The 15,887-nt window shown below is 45.8% G+C and overlaps 1 pseudogene; it reads right to left on the minus strand.

The window, feature by feature from the left end:
• Positions 1-3,459: 3,459 nt before the first annotated feature.
• On the minus strand, positions 3,460-3,577 carry LOC146858067 (5S ribosomal RNA; annotated as a pseudogene).
• Between the last annotated feature and the right edge of the window lie 12,310 nt (positions 3,578-15,887).

Consider the following 15,887-nt stretch of genomic DNA (forward strand, 5'->3'; position numbering starts at 1 on the left):
ATATTCCTTCTTTAGCCGCAAGTGGCACCTCCCATGCTAAGGAGAATCGGCCTGACATCAGGGGGGCCAAAGTGACTAGAGGCATGGGCGCAGGGAGCGCGGGGGGCATCGTAGCGGGGTGGGTGGGAGTACATGCAGCTGAGTGCGCGGGTGGCGGGGTCGCGTCGGAGGCAGTTACCGGGGGGAGCATATTGTTGTGGACGGAGGGGCTGACTCTGCCCGTTGCTGGTTGCCTAAATCGAGTGTAGTCCCCCCTACTACTTCAGCCCCCGTAGGGGTGCTATGTGTACTCAACTGCCCCGGGTTCTGGCTCATGCCCTGGAACCCTTTGCTGCAGGCTCCCACGTGGCAACTCTGCTCGGTAACTGCACCCTGCCTCCCCCCAAACGTGTGTGATCGATGGGCCACCCTGTACCTGCGTGGGTGGTGCTGTTCTAGCTACCCCCACGCCACTGTTCATGTTGGTGACCACGCTGGGGTTGCTAGCAGCCAGAAGGCCAGCTCTGACCTCCGCCATGAAGTTCGATAACGTGTCCGTGAGCTTACCCAGGTCGTCACGTGTGGCAAAGCTTGTCGATGGCGTTGCGTTGAGCAGGGGTACCACCGGTCCAACTGCGGGGGGCAGTGGGCGTCAGCCACCGGCATGGCGACAGTCGCATTTGGAGTCCGGCATGAGGAGGTCGCATACGCGGATCGGCAGTTTTGTTTTCCTTCAAATACAGATTGGAATTCTTCCCGCCAAATGAAGTAAAAGTTACGATTTTCAGACTTATGTTCGATATAGAATTTTCGCCTCATGCCCTCAGAATTAGTGTGGCTTGGAACTATCGCCCCACTACATATCTTCATACACCGACGCTTTTCAGCCGTGATCAAGTCGCATGTATTATCTACTGAGGCGACGAAACACGTGTTGGCTTGGGAACTGCATATTGACTGAATCCATGAAGATCCATTAAATTATGGAAAGAAAGAAACAGAAAGAAATCGATTGTTCATTTCTTCTGTACATCTCACATTACTTCGTATGAAATTTGACAGTAATAACCTATGTGTGCTTGGCTTTCTAATGTACGTTTCTTTGTTGCTATTGGCCACAAAAATTAGAGAGGCTGGTGGTTCTCTCCATCCTTTAAGCACCTTACGATTTGAGTGATTGTTTGTAATACCTGGTGAATTTACCTTGAGGCGCCTTTTCCTATCACCTATACCACCTTTTCCATTGTTACTACATGTTGGTGACCACGCTGGGGTTGCTTGCAGCCACGAGGCCATCTCTGACCTCCGCCATGAAGTTCGATAACGTGTCCGTGAGCTTACCCAGGTCGTCACGTGTGGCAAAGCTTGTCGATGGCGTTGTGTTGACCAGGGGTACCACCGGTCCGACTGCGGGGGGCAGTGGGGCGTCAGCCACCGGCATGGCCACAGTACGCGCATTGCCCGTGGTCTGGCTCTTAGCTAGCAGAGGATCTGCTGGGAAGTCCTTTACTGTGGGCCTGCGAACCCTCTTTGATCTGGTGGGGCCAGTCTCCTCAGCGGGCTCCTGCCCCATGTGTGGGACAGACATGGCGATACCAGAGTCGTCCAGACTGTGCGCCATCAATAGCTCGGTGGCCCAAGCCACTCCTTTAGCCCTGACATCTCAATAACGGCTGTCAGCTGCGCATCTTGGGAGGTTCCTGGCTGGGAATCCTCCACCTGGGACATCTGAGAGAAAAGCAGTGGGGATCCCTGGCTATTCATACTGGTCAGTTCGGAAACAGCTCACCTGGAAAAGAAATAGAACTGTAAGCCGTGGACCTAGCTGGTGGTGTCGATTCAACCTTCTTGTCCAGGCCCTCGAGCGCTTTGTCCCCAGCCCCCGACCCCGTACTTACTTCAACTGTTAGTTGCTACGATCTTATCCTGACGACACTGGGGTTGTTGGGGGCGGTGAGGAGGATCTTGATGACCCCACGTGCGGAGGTTGAAGAAAATTATTATCCATTCGACATCCACCGACTACCGGGCGCTGGCACGGCTCAAATTGCCTGCCAGCCTGTCCTGTCACCCTACCCCCCTCACTGGTGAGACCCTTGCATCCCACCCCACCTTGCACCCTCGGACGTGCTCACCCCACGTGTGTTGCCTCAGCGTACGCCTCTTGTGAATGGGCCAGTGCTGCACCCTACACATCGATGATCATCCGAGAGCGTGAGTTGTGGCTGAAAAACAAAACAGCGCTGCGTGAGACAGAAGGTTAAACCTATTCCATATTATGACGTGCGTCCTCCAAGTATGACCGCTTTGATGCCAACTGGCCAGGTGTTGTCATGCCAAACCCTATCCACCTTCTCACCGAACCAGTGTCACTACCCCACCTAAAATGTCACCTCTACTGCCTGGAGGCGCCAGTAAGACCCAACATCGGATCGGGCCACACTTGACCTGTTGAGCGGGCACACACAGCGTGCGCCGCACTGAGTGGCATCTAAAACGCCCTTCGCGATACCTTGCCCCTCGCGTCTCTTACCCTTTAGCTGCTGGTGCGTATCCTAGTGAATCCTTAGGAAGGAGGGAGAAGTGCCATCTGTCCCTTGCCTGCATAGACAAACAAATCAACATTATATACATTGGCACCCCATCTGTGCTGTCGCATTCGAGTCATTAAGGCAACATCATCTGCAAGGGCCCCTGGAATTCCCGCTTTTAAAAGCTCTCAGCATGTCCTGCATACTCACACTCGTTGGTGTATGAACTTAATTGATGCCTTCGCCATGCCTATTACTGGTAGGTAGGCGAAATGGGCTGAAACCCCCGGAGGGGACTACTTAGCTGACAGGTTCGCCCCTTTCCTATCATGCATTCTTCACCTTACATTATATGTGCAGTTAGAGTCAACGCCACCTCTCTGTCACCAAACCACTGTTCCCTTACAATGTACGGAGACACTGCCCGATCGTCGCTCTCCCGCCGGGGGAGCGACCAAACTCCTAGCTCCAGGCCTTAGCGAGAACAGTGCCATGGATGAAGCACCGCCCCTCACAAAACACTTGCGGGCTCACGCCGGGACCCAGCGCACCGCGGCAAGTGGTGCTCCCCGGACGCAAATCCTCGACAAGACCCTGCACGAGGATTGCCCAAACGCCCCCGCCGGTGGATGTCAGCAAGGCCCAAGCAACCGGCCGGCCACAAACACAACAACCGCGGGACTCTACACCCCCCCTCTGGGCCGACCTCACCCCTGGCCCTAGTCTAGAGCGGAGAACGAGTGCCCTGTACCCCCCTCCCTGAACCACATGTGCGGTATCCCACCCAGCGCCGCCCGGGGTGCCCCCAGGGAGAAGGCATCCTACAAACAACCCAAGTCGCTGCTCCTTCTCCCACGCAAATGCCTCCCCATTCGGCCCCAAGAAAATGCTATTAGCGAGGAAGATTAGGTGTGACTGTGCAGGGGACGAGCACCAGCGTGTGGCAAAATGCCTACCGCACCTGGTATTCCCAGGCGGTCTCCCATCCAAGTACTAACCAGGCCCGACCCTGCGTAGCTTGCGAGATCGGACAAGATCGGGCGCATTCAGGGGGTATGGCCGTAGGCGCCTCAGCGCCCGCCACAATCGCATCCCGACGAACGCATCCCCACTGTGCGCCCTCTCATTCGGGCCCACTGCCTTCCCGCTGCCCTGGGATGGATGGCCAATGAGGCCCTGCGGTTGCGGAATGCGAGACTGAAAGCGACCGCCTCCGACTTCCGGACCTCCGCTGATGACAGCCACCCGGGCTGTGCCTTGCAACACATGTGCCGCTTCTTGTACGTGCACAGCAAAAGGGACACCTTCGCGTACCCCTACATTGGTCTGCCCGAGTGACAACCATCCCTGCACACGGACACCTACCCACCGCGATCAAACGCTTCCCAATAGAAAGCTTGGCACGAAAGACCCGGGTCTCAGGAGTAGAGGGGGCTATTTGCGAAAGACCGGGGTCTCAGGAGTAGGGTGGGGTGGGCCGCCAATTGTCCACATTCCCGGGACACAGCAGGCTCGAAGTACACGACCACAGGAAGACTCAGCCCGGTCCGTAAATCCCCCAGTCTGTAGCTTTGCCCGTACTGCCACCCCATCAGGCCGTGCAGGTGCCTTCCCCGGGACACGACTGCGCGCCCTGCAGGGGTGGAAGAGGAAGCGGGGCTGTGCGACCTCCCCGTCGGGCCCACTGCCCACCTGCTGCCCTGTGGTGGATGGACACTGAGGCCTTGCGGGTGCCAGGAGGAGCTGTGCCCAGCCAGGCAACATTGCTGTGGGGCAAGCGGAGCACAAACTTCCTGGTGTGAAGAGGCCGCACGACGCAAGGCCGTGCTGCATGAACCTGCCCCCTACCCTGCCCCGTGACTCTCCCCAGCACCCGCTCATAAAGTTTCACCCATGAATCTCCCTCCAGAGTTCAGTTAACAGAATTTGAACCCGTGATTTGTGGGTTACAGGGAATGCCTAGTTACCACTTGGCGACGCTTCCGGCCAGTGTGTTCAGGGAGGGGGCGGGCAAACCCGGGGTCGAGCTTGCCGAATTGGGTCCCACGCGGGCCATAGCCGGCGTGCTGGGACCCTAGGGGGAGGCGGCAGCGGTGGCACTGACCCTGCATCCCCCACACCGAGGCACGGCCCAGGGTCACCATGGCAGCAGAGACCCGCCGCACGGGCAACAGACGGCGTGCCATGCGGAGACCCCCGAAGCCCACACCCGGAGCTGTCCCAACACTCCCCCCACTCCCAGGCAACCCGCAACCTCGGCTGGGCCGCCCCACCCTGGATCCAACCTCGCATGGTGAGATCATGCTGGGGGGGCATTGAATGCACTCACCGTGCAACTATTGTTGAGCAGCTCCTGTGGGGACAACCAACAGTGACGACCAGACAACCCCTCAGACAGCGTGTCCAATATCATGGTGTCCGCGGCGCGTCCTGTGCACAAGAGGCAGAAAACATGGTGAGGGGGACTTATGTACCCCTCACCCTGCCCGGCGCACCGGACATGACGCGGCACACCCGCGACCCTGGTAGGGACTCCTCCCCATGACAAACCCCCCCCCCCCCGAGGAGGGGGGAAGTAGGGGGGTGAAGCCCGATGCCACTAGAGGGCCACCCTCCTGAGCGGCCCCCTGCGGAGGCCTCAGGCAGCCGCATATCCACAACAGCAGGAGCAGCAGAAACTTTGGAAGTAGACTGCTGCCTCACAAGAGACAGGGCTTGGAAAACAGCACTGGGCGGTTGCATTTGCCATTATTAGGAGCTATGATGTAGAGCACTTAGAAGCCACCTGAATAGTAAGTAGCAGCATACAAGGCAAAACTGAAAGATGTTTGGACAGAAAGAGGCAGAACTGTGATATCAGGGGATGTAAAAAGGACCTTTGCATTATCAATGAAGCAACGATTTACTTCAGGATTGGAGAGCAGGCGAAACCATACTTGGCGAGTTGTGAGAAACAAGCTCCTAAATCGATAAGACTCAACTTTGAAATGTTACCAACACACGTAATAAGCCACAACAGAGCATGGAACTGTTTACATTTCCATCAAGAGTGTCTATCTCTAGTCTATCTCATAATGCCTGCAGCTGGAGTGGAAAGATATGAGAAGCTGGATGCAGAAAACTTGGGAAGAATAAAACCTCTGTGTGCCTCCCTGCCAGCAAATTCACGGAAGCGGAGTCTGGCTGTGAGATTACGGCGGGAATAAAAGGTTTACTTTGGCGCATCGGATCCTCCCATACCAGCCCCCTGTTTCCTGAACTGACATGGCGATTGTAATTAAACATTGGCAACGTCAACAAATCGTGCCTAAGCGAGGTGTTGGCTCTGTAAATGATGTACAGCAACGCGGCTGCTGGGCAGTATAGCTGAAATAAAAAAAACAAGCATTTGCAATGCAATAGGTCTCGCATTTATGAGAGTTTGACCTATTGGCATTGTAAATGACAATGCCTTTTACTTATGTGTTGTTTAAAAAGGCATTGGCATTTACAATGTCAATAGCTCAAACTCTTGCAAATGTGAGACCTATTGCATTGCAAATGTGTGCTATTAAAAAAATATTACAAGAGAGTGTGTCCTGCCTGCAACAACAGGCAGGAGAAAAGCTATTTGGGAAAACAGTGCTTGGAGGCTGTAATTAAAGCATATCGAGCAACAATACCATGGTAGGTTACAAAATGAGACAAGGCAGTACTTACGAGGGACTTCTAAGCCTTTTGACCAATGAACAGCCACTGTTTACAGTGGACAATGACACAAGCCAATGAAAAATGTGGGCGGACAGTGGGCAGAGGTCAAGTCCCTGCCTCAATACAGCATAACTCGCAGAGCAGCGGATGCGCTGCCCAGGCTCGACCTAAAAACCTTTGGCCCCTACAATTGTTTTCTTTCCTTTTTTTCTGAAACTAAGCCCTGCACTCATGCTATGTCATTGTAAATCCGATTAGATCTCCCATGAAGCGTTCATGAAGCGAGTCCTCCTTGAATGTATACGCCCTCTCTGTTTCTAGGGGACTAATCCACAGATCCCCATCCTCTGTGACCTGCTTTCAGATACAACACTTCCACTTTCCCTTTCGGTCACCCCTAAGGACAGCAGCGTCAACAGCATCTGCAAGAAATGCCGCTATTTAGGGATAATTTAAGGATTCACTGAAGAATTGACTATGAGGTCGAGGCGTAGACCAATGGAAACAACGGGCTGGATCGCAAACTTTTTTGTGCTTAGTCCTCACGTCCTTAGTGGTAAGTAAGGCAGCCCTTGATCCAAACACCCTTCACCATGGAATGTGGTCGTAATGTTTGAGTATAACATGTGTACACAATTGTTGTGTGATGTTTTGTTGAGGTGGTGATGTGTTTGCTTTTTTGTGCTGCTGTGTTTTGTGCTGCATTATTGCAATGGGATTATTTTTTTTTTTGTACAGCAGTTGTTGCGTTACATTTTATTTTGAGTCTTTTCTGATGTGCCCTGGTATGTTTTGTGTTGTTATGTTGCTTTGTATATACTACCGGTATGTTCTACTACTTACTTTAGATATATGAACCAGTGCTACTATATTTCCAGCCAAAAGCATCACATACCCTGAAAGCTCCTGTGACGAGCAACCATTTGCCACTGTGTAAGGTAGTAAAATAGGGCAGCTCCAGTTTTTGAATAACTTAAGACACTAGTCAGCAAAAACGTTGTTGTATATGTGATGCGATCCATTGATTGTAGAACGTGGTGCAGATAATATTTACCGATAGCAGGTGACTTCACTTGACAGGGACAGGAAAGGAGAGGCATGTTTATTTAGTGAAGAAAGATAATATTTAAAGGCTGGTAGATATCAGCATTGTTTTATTTTCTTTGCTTTGTTCGTTATAGTAAAAGGCCATATAGAATGGTTTCAGAGTATCAGAGGGTGACTGCTTCACCATTTGCAACCCCAAAATAGATGTCTGTTTCTCAAGCAACCATGACACACCATGGCACTGTAGTCAGTGACTAATGACGCTTAATTGGTTAACTTGAAAGAACTCGGCGATTACAGAGAAAGAACTGCACACCAGTTGGCTGTACAAATAGAACACACCACCGAAGCTCTTTCTGCCGTGAATACTTGATGGATAGGCTTGTCGAGCGAATAGATTTACTGTAAATAAAGCCTTTTTGAAAAAGGCCTCCCCATAATAGGTGTAGTCTCTGTCATTGAAAGGCATAATCTGAACAGTGAGCACGGGTAAGCAACAAGACTAAAGTGATGACAGATCATTTGTGGGCAGAGGCCTGAAGTCAAGAGCGAGCACAGCCCGAGGGTCCAGTCGTGTGTTCCCTTCACACTAGCGACACCTGCTGCCCCACACGGGCGTGTGCGTGTTCCTTGCCTTCCGTGGTTTACAACGTATATATAATATTACCTCATACCAACGGAAGCTGGAGCTGACGTGCAGTGAGACCCAATAGGCATTGGACGGACAGTGGACTTTCGAGGTGATACCCTGATCTCCGCTCCAAGGCCCTTTTCAACTACTAATTGGCCATTATAAGATGTCCTGGTGACTTCCGCCTGATGGCTTGAGGGTCAGCGCCCAACTTTCTTTGTGAAAAGTAAGTTTATGGATTTTGTAACCATATTTTGCTTTATCAGGACTTCATTCCGAGATTCTCGAAAACCCCCTTCTAGTTGGAAATGGGAGTTTTTTCCTTATTCCGGATTGCGAGACACGAGCTCTACTGCACCCTCGCAATTTTTTAGGCAAACAAATTGCGACGGAGAAAAAACATGGCACAGAACGTGGAAAAAGCTGCAGAAATCTGTGCAGTAACCCAGGGATAATTCCCCATTCCGAAGGTGAAATGTCTGAGTAGTGTCATAATATCACACCTGAAACTAATTGAACCGCACTATTGGGGTTTTAATGTGACCTATTATTACGTCAGGAATCCCACAGCTTTCATAGTGAAGCCATAACTCAGTAAAGAAAACAGGCAACAACAAAGTAGTCCCTACACTGAAAGATACTGCCCTGCAGCGTCAGGGAACTGTAGTTGGTCGATGCTGCTTCCTCCGAAAACGGAACAAAACGGAAGTGACGCATCGGCCCACCAGCCAATAATGAGCGAGGTAAAAAGAACAATGCGAGATTTAAACCAATGGCAAGGGACAAAACGAAAAAAACGAAATGGGTGGAGTTTCACCCTTAATACTAATTACTTGATGCCTCGTAGAGGCAGCGCATGCGCTGCTCTATACGAGACCTAAAAAATAGAAAGAACCATATGACGTGGCCAGCACTGGTCAAAGTGCTTGTTTTTGGCTTACTCTGGGTGGCGAGGAGGGGATAAGGAGAACCACAACGCGGACAGTGGCTGGGCGGTAGTGAAAAAACACAACACAGGCAGTGGGTGGTACAAGCAACATGGACAGTGGCTGGGGCGGCAGTGAGAAGAACAATACAGGCACTGGGTGGGATGGAAGGGAGAACAACAACAGGGACAGCAAAGGAGAGAAACAACTTGGACAGCAGATGGCAGTCAAGCAATAGACAGCAGGAAGGGGGAAGCAACAAGGACGAGGGAGGAAGCAAAACGAATAAGGTTGGGGGAGAAGTGTAAAGGGAGCCAGATGAAACAATCATTTGCAATGCAATCGGTCTCGCGTTTGTGAAAGTTAGAGACCTTGGCGTTGTAAATGAAAATGTTTTTTACTTTTGTTTTTATGTTTGCAGTGGAGTGATTATTTTTGCATAGTGGTATTGCCATTCGTAATACCTTGCGGCGCCGGAGAACCATAAAGTGGGAAATAGGTTACGATGGAGAGAAGTTTGAAAATAAATGGCACAAATGGGAAAAGAGGAATTAAAAAACTAGGGAAGGGGTTACTGAAAAAGGTTGGGGATAATGCAGGAGAGAACGTGATACCGGAGCAGGATATGCGCGTGAGAGACAGAGAGAAAGAGGGTTTAGATAGAAGTGTGCGTGAATGACAGGGAGAAAGGGATGGTTAGAGTATGAGAGGGACTGGGAAACAGAGGGCGTCTGTGAGAAAGAGGCTAGAGCAGAACGGTCCAGGTCCCCGTCCATGTTTCCATCTCTTGGAAGGAAATGGATTAACGAAAACAACATAAGAGTTATGACCACATCCGCCCAGGTCCTTGGGAGAAAGCACAGTCACAACTTGCTGTTGATGATGCATGCATTATATCCTTTACTTACTTCTGGTAACCTCAGTCTACAAAAGGGTAAGCGGAAACAACAAAGGAGATATGACCACATTCGTCCAGGTCCTTGGGAGAAAGCACCGTCACATGTTGCTGTTGGTGATACATGCATTATATCTATTCTTTACTCCTACTAACCTGGGTCTATTAACAGGTAGATGGTGGAGTTAGTCACATGTCTTGCTGCGTAAGGGCATCAACTGATTTCACCACAAGCCGGTATCCCATAGAGGGTACGAGGTCCCTGTATCGGGCCTTGCGTTCTGTGAGATTGTGGAATGCCCGGGCAGGCTGGTGCCTTAAAGGGTCCCTTGTGCATCTGCTAAGACTGGGTCCTGGCACAGTAGTGACAGGACAGCCTTTCAGAGCTGCTGATAACCCACATGCCCACCACCTCTTCCATTCCGCAAACAATGTAAAGAACTTCCGTTTATGAAATAGTTGCTGCCATTGCTGTGCCACTTCAAAGTGGCTATTGGCACATGAAAGGCCAAACTGGCTCCTTGTTCAACAAGCATTTGCAATGCTATGCTTTAACTTTATTTTGGCTGATAGTCACAAAAGCACATGTCGTAAAAACAATTAAAACATATAAATAAGCAACTATTATTCATACTAGGACAATAAATATTTAAAAAAATAATCAATAGACTAAAACCAAACAATCCCACTGAGAAGACTTTATAATATTACATTAGCAGCAATGGCAAATATTTAAAAAAGTTGGAAAAGCAAGCAAAAAATTCGTTTCTACAGAATTCCAGACTGCTAAAGATATAAACATGAATTGTTTTAAAACGGCAATTGAAGGCAACGATCAGAGAGCTGCCTGCAGAATGGACTTTAAAGGAATAATGAGAGGAAATATTTGAAGGTTTTGGTCCAGTCTGCAAGCGAATTGGGCTTTTAGTCGCATACGCGTCATTAAAAAGTGTCTGTGCGGCAAAGATTTGCAAAGAACATTTTAAGAGTAATTTTTTAATTGCGGTAAAGAGTGTGCAAGATGAAATGAAACAAGTGTTGCTTGCTGGATTCTTTATAAGCAATTTTAGTATGGACATTTTAATAAGTATTCAGAGGAAACAGTCTTAAAAATACTTTTATTTCTAGGACATACTGACTTATCAAATGTGAATTGTTTTTTAGTACTAGAAAGGGGAAACCACCATTTTAAAATGCAGATGTTTTAATAAGAATAACTTGTTGAGGCCACCATCTCTAACAGTGGCACAGTCAAAGCTTGTCTTGTATATATTTCACAATTTCTGAATCAGAAGGCTTACAATGGAATTGTCACAGTACATGAAAAGAACAATGAAGCTCAACACTGGCAGCAAAACCAAACAACTACTACAAGAGCCAATATCTGGCATAAAACCCTGACAAGTGACAACGCGCTGTGGAAAGGTGCGTATTTTGATGATACTGAACATTTCAGTGCTTCAACTGGAGGACACCCCAGAAATGCCACAAGCAGGAAGCTGGCACAGAGTGGGTGTGTTTCCTTACCAGGATGCACGTTGCATGGGTGCTTCTGTGCTGCAGAGCAGGGGAGTGGTGGATACAGAAAACCATACACATTTGTATGAAGAAGAGCAGGAGGAGTACAGGGCAGCTCCTTGACAGGGATCAAAACCTCATCTCTCCAGTTAACTGATGCAGTGCAACAGGTCTGCAGTGATCACTTCCCAACCTAGGAAGCAGCTCAGTGAGGCCACAACCGTTACTTAATATGAAATTAGGCTATCGTATGCACAGTGTAACTCACTACACAGCCTCTGTTTCACCCGCCCTCTCCGAGACGGAAGTCTGTTTGAGCGCTTGTCTCTATGACCGTAGAGGGGAATATGGTGTGGTAAGATGGCTAAGATTGCTGCGAAGAGACAGTAAAAGTAAAGCTGCTGGGAGAAAAGCGTTGATAGGGCATCAGGGAAATGGACAAACCGATGAAGGTTGACATTGTAACGGTGAGACGAGTTGTGGTGCTTTTGTGGGGGAACTGCACACCTTTCAATTTAAAGTGTCCCTCGTTCGGAGCTCGGTACTTATTTACATTAAACATATTCTACTGTGAATCTTCCGTTTCCCCATCTCAGAAAAACGTTTTTTTTACAATCACAATCTGAGTGAGAACGCAGCATTGGGCGTTTCTACCTGAGGTGTTTTAAATCAGAAATCCTAGATACCTGAAGCGAAAAGTCAACTAAAATAATGAGCTGTTAAACTTAAAAACAAAGTAAAAAAGTGACAAACACGTAAACAACTGCACTTGAGGAACCAGCTACTAATATTACAGCTTAGGTAAAGGGGTGCAGAGACAGAATATCGAGTGCAAAATATCGAGTTGCACAAATATCGAGTTGTTAGTATCGTGGGTCAGAAATATCGACAGCAAGAAAATCGTGGTCAAGAATATAGACTTAAAGAAAGTAATATCGATTTCAAATATATCGAAGTGTTTAATATCGTTTGCAAAAATATAGTTGTTAAAAATATCGTTTTTTAATTATTATTTATTTTAGTAAATATTTTATATGTATGTGATGTATGTTTTTTGTATAAGAATTGTTTGTATTTTTCATATATGTGTTACATTTTTAGTAGTTATTAAAACATTTTTATTTGAATTTTGCCCTGTTAGTTCCGTAGCAGGTTGTGAGTTTATAGGAGAATAGGGTGGGAAGTAATTTGATTATATTAAATTTATGATTTGTTTTTACTTGAATTTTTGTTTTTAGTTCCGTAGGGTGTTGTGGGTCTATAGAGGAATAGGGTGGGATGTAATTTAATTATTTTAAATTTATTAATTCATTTTTATTTATTGATATTAGTTTTATTGAGATGTTATAGTGCTTAATGTGCAAAGTAATTTATTATTAATTAATAATGGGTTGTTAATTAATTAATTAAATTAATTATTTGGTAATTCATTATGGCAATTGTGTAAATAATTTTAGGTGTGTGTTGTGGTGTTTATAGATGTAAAGGGTGGGAAGTAATATGCTTTTAACTTATGAACTAATAATTGGTTGATAATTAATTTTAGTTAATTAATTGGTTATTCATTTTGGTAATTTTGTAAATAATTTTAGGCGTGTGTTGTGGTGTATATTAGTGTAAAGGGTGGGAAGTAATTTATTTATAATTTATTAATTCATAATTGGTTGTTAATTAATTTTAATTAAATAGTTTGTAATTAATTTTGGTAAGTGTGTAATTAATTTTAGGTGTGTGTTGTGGTTTTTATAGGTGTAAAGGGCAGGAAGGGTGGGAAGTAATTTATTTTTAATTGATAAATTAATTATTAAAAGTCAATTAATTTCAATAAATTAAGTGGTAATTCATTATGGTAATTGTGTAATTAATTTTAGGTACGTGTTGTGGTGTTTATAGGAGTAAAGAGTGAGAAGTAATTTGGGTTTAATTAATTATACATACAGTTTTCAACCAATGTTAATTATTTGATATTCATGTTTGGGAATTGTTTTTTTGCATTGTTTTTACTTTTAAAGGGGTAAAGGGTGGGTAGTAAATAAATGTTAATTATTTATTAGTTGTTAATAGTAATAGTTTTTAATTTTAAAATAAGTTTTAATTGTGTATTATTATTTTATAGTTTAATTTAGGTGTTGTGGATATAGTGTTACAGTGTTTGTAGGCAATTAATGTTCTTTTATTTATTACATTATTATTAATTCATTAATAATTATATTAATTATGTAAATAAATGTAATAAAAAATGTTGAAGTGTTTTGTTATTGGTGTGGTGTTATAGGGTAGGAAATAAAATAAGTATATTTATGTTTTAATTCATATTTTTGTAAATATTTTCTAGTTTAAAAGAATAATTTTTTTGTAAATATATTCATTATTTTATTCTATATAATATTTGTACATTTTTGTTAAATGTATTCTTTTTTTAAAATAATTTTATTAACCACTTGTACAAAAAAAAAGAAAAAGAAAGGAGAACATTCAAAGCACAGAAAGGAAAAATACATATCATCATCACAAACAATAATTACAGACAAATATAAACACTTAATACAAATAACATAGTAAATAACAAAGATACAAAAGTAAATATTACTAGTCCCACTGACGGCTGGACCAAATCCTCCCAAATGTAACCCTAGATCGCAATCCCCTTACTTTAGCTAGTGCCAGTTCCATTTCATAAACTCCCCTCAATAACAACCAAAACTCAGTGATCTTAGGACTAAGTTTTTCAATCCATGCCCTAGCAATGCACAAACGAGCACAAGCAATAATAATTGACACTAGGGATTTCGATAGCTTGCCAGTATCCGATACTATCCCCAGTAAAATTTATTTCTCAGATAATACAGTATCCTTACCTATTAGCTTACTCAACTCACGAGCAACCTCATGCCAATATATAGTTAGCTTTGGACATGTAACAAACATATGTCGCAGATCCGCGGCATATTCATTACACTTAGGACAATATGACTTAGAAGAAATATGAGACACAGCCCATTTAGAAATAACCTTTCGGGTATAATACAACATAAACATGATACATGGAGAAGTGTAGCTCACTGGTTAGAGGAGGCATACCCTGAAGCAGAGGTCAGACCCGGGACCAGGGTTCAATTCCCGACGCGGCAGGGTCCGGAGCCCAATTGTCCTCGGACTCGATAATTCTCGCTTCGGTGCCCACTCTAAGCACGAGTTCACACTATGCAGCTCTGGGCAACAAGCTTGCTTAATCTCCACAACGGCCCCCCCCGCGGCGGGATGCCTGGCTTTCACCTTGGGGATGCCCAGTACGGGTTATCTCACAGGGAAAAACCAGGACGGGTTCCCAATGCAAGCGCCAAGATGCCCAAGGGTAAGGTGAGCGCTATATAAGAACACATAATAATAATAATAATAATAATAACAATGTTGTTGCAGCTTTAACCCCTTGCATGCCCGCCCCTTTCCCCGCCCAGTGCCGCACCTTCCATTAGCGGGCGGAGTTCATGACGAGCTGGACTCGTCATGGGCACAGCGCCACCGCAGCCCATGACGAGTCCAGCTCGTCATGGGCACTGAAGGGGTTAAGTTAATTGAGGTGACTGAAGAATTAATTATAGCCAATGCTTGAAGAGCCTCATCATCAGTTATCTCAATTTCAAAAATACGATTCAATTTGGCTGTAGCCTGTATAACATCTTCTTCCGATACAGCTAGAAAGCACTGATATACTTTCCCTATAAGACCTCTCCTTGGAGTTTTAAAAATTACCCGGAGTACCTCCGTTGTAGAGGGAAGAGCTATCAGGCCTTCCCCTTGAATAAAAAAATGCTTCCTAACTTGTAAGTATTTGAAAAATGAATAATGGGCTACCCCAAATTCCTCTTTCAGTGATAAAAATGACTTAAAGCCGTGTTCGTCATTGAGATGCCCCAAAAGTGTTATGCCATGCTGTTGCCACTGTCTGAATCCGAGAATATACCAGGGAGCCTTGGATTGCCCCATAGAAAAATAAATTTGTGCCAATCTGGCAATGTGAATGCTTTGCATATGTCCTGCCAAATATGAGAGATATGTCGGATGATCTTGAATCGAACTCTCTTGTAATAATTCGGGTCAGACATGTGATGTAGTAAAAACCCTGTATTTAAACCATAGACCAACTGATACGCAAACCAAGTTTTACCCACATCAGGTCCCTTAAGTAAACTCTGGATACGGCTGACAAAGGCAGCCCAAAAATAAGCTCTAAAATCCGGGAGTTTAAAACCACCTTGCTCAAAAGACAGCTTGATATATTTAAGAGCTCTCCTCGCCCTCCGATAGCCCCAAATAAACCTTCCGATAACACCTTCAAGCCGCTTAAAAAAGGTCGTCGGAACTCTCAGCGGGATAGCGCGAAACAAGTATAAAAATTTAGGTAATATATTCATTTTAATTATATTTCACCTCCCAATAATTGTCAATGGTAGCCTATGCCACCTACGCAGATCAGAAGATACTTTCTTCAGCAATGGTTCATAGTTTAAGTCAATAAGATCGTCAATACGACAACTAAGACACACACCTAAATACGTAGCAGACGCAGTAATACCTAACGAAGGTGGGGCAGATGTATGTATAAAATTGAGAATTTACTGTGTGTTGTTTAGATTAAGCTTGTATCCAGAGAAGTTCCCAAAGCGTTG

The sequence above is a fragment of the Triturus cristatus genome, chromosome 3_2 (assembly GCF_964204655.1).
Source record: "Triturus cristatus chromosome 3_2, aTriCri1.1, whole genome shotgun sequence".
Classification (NCBI taxonomy): Eukaryota; Metazoa; Chordata; class Amphibia; order Caudata; family Salamandridae; genus Triturus; species Triturus cristatus.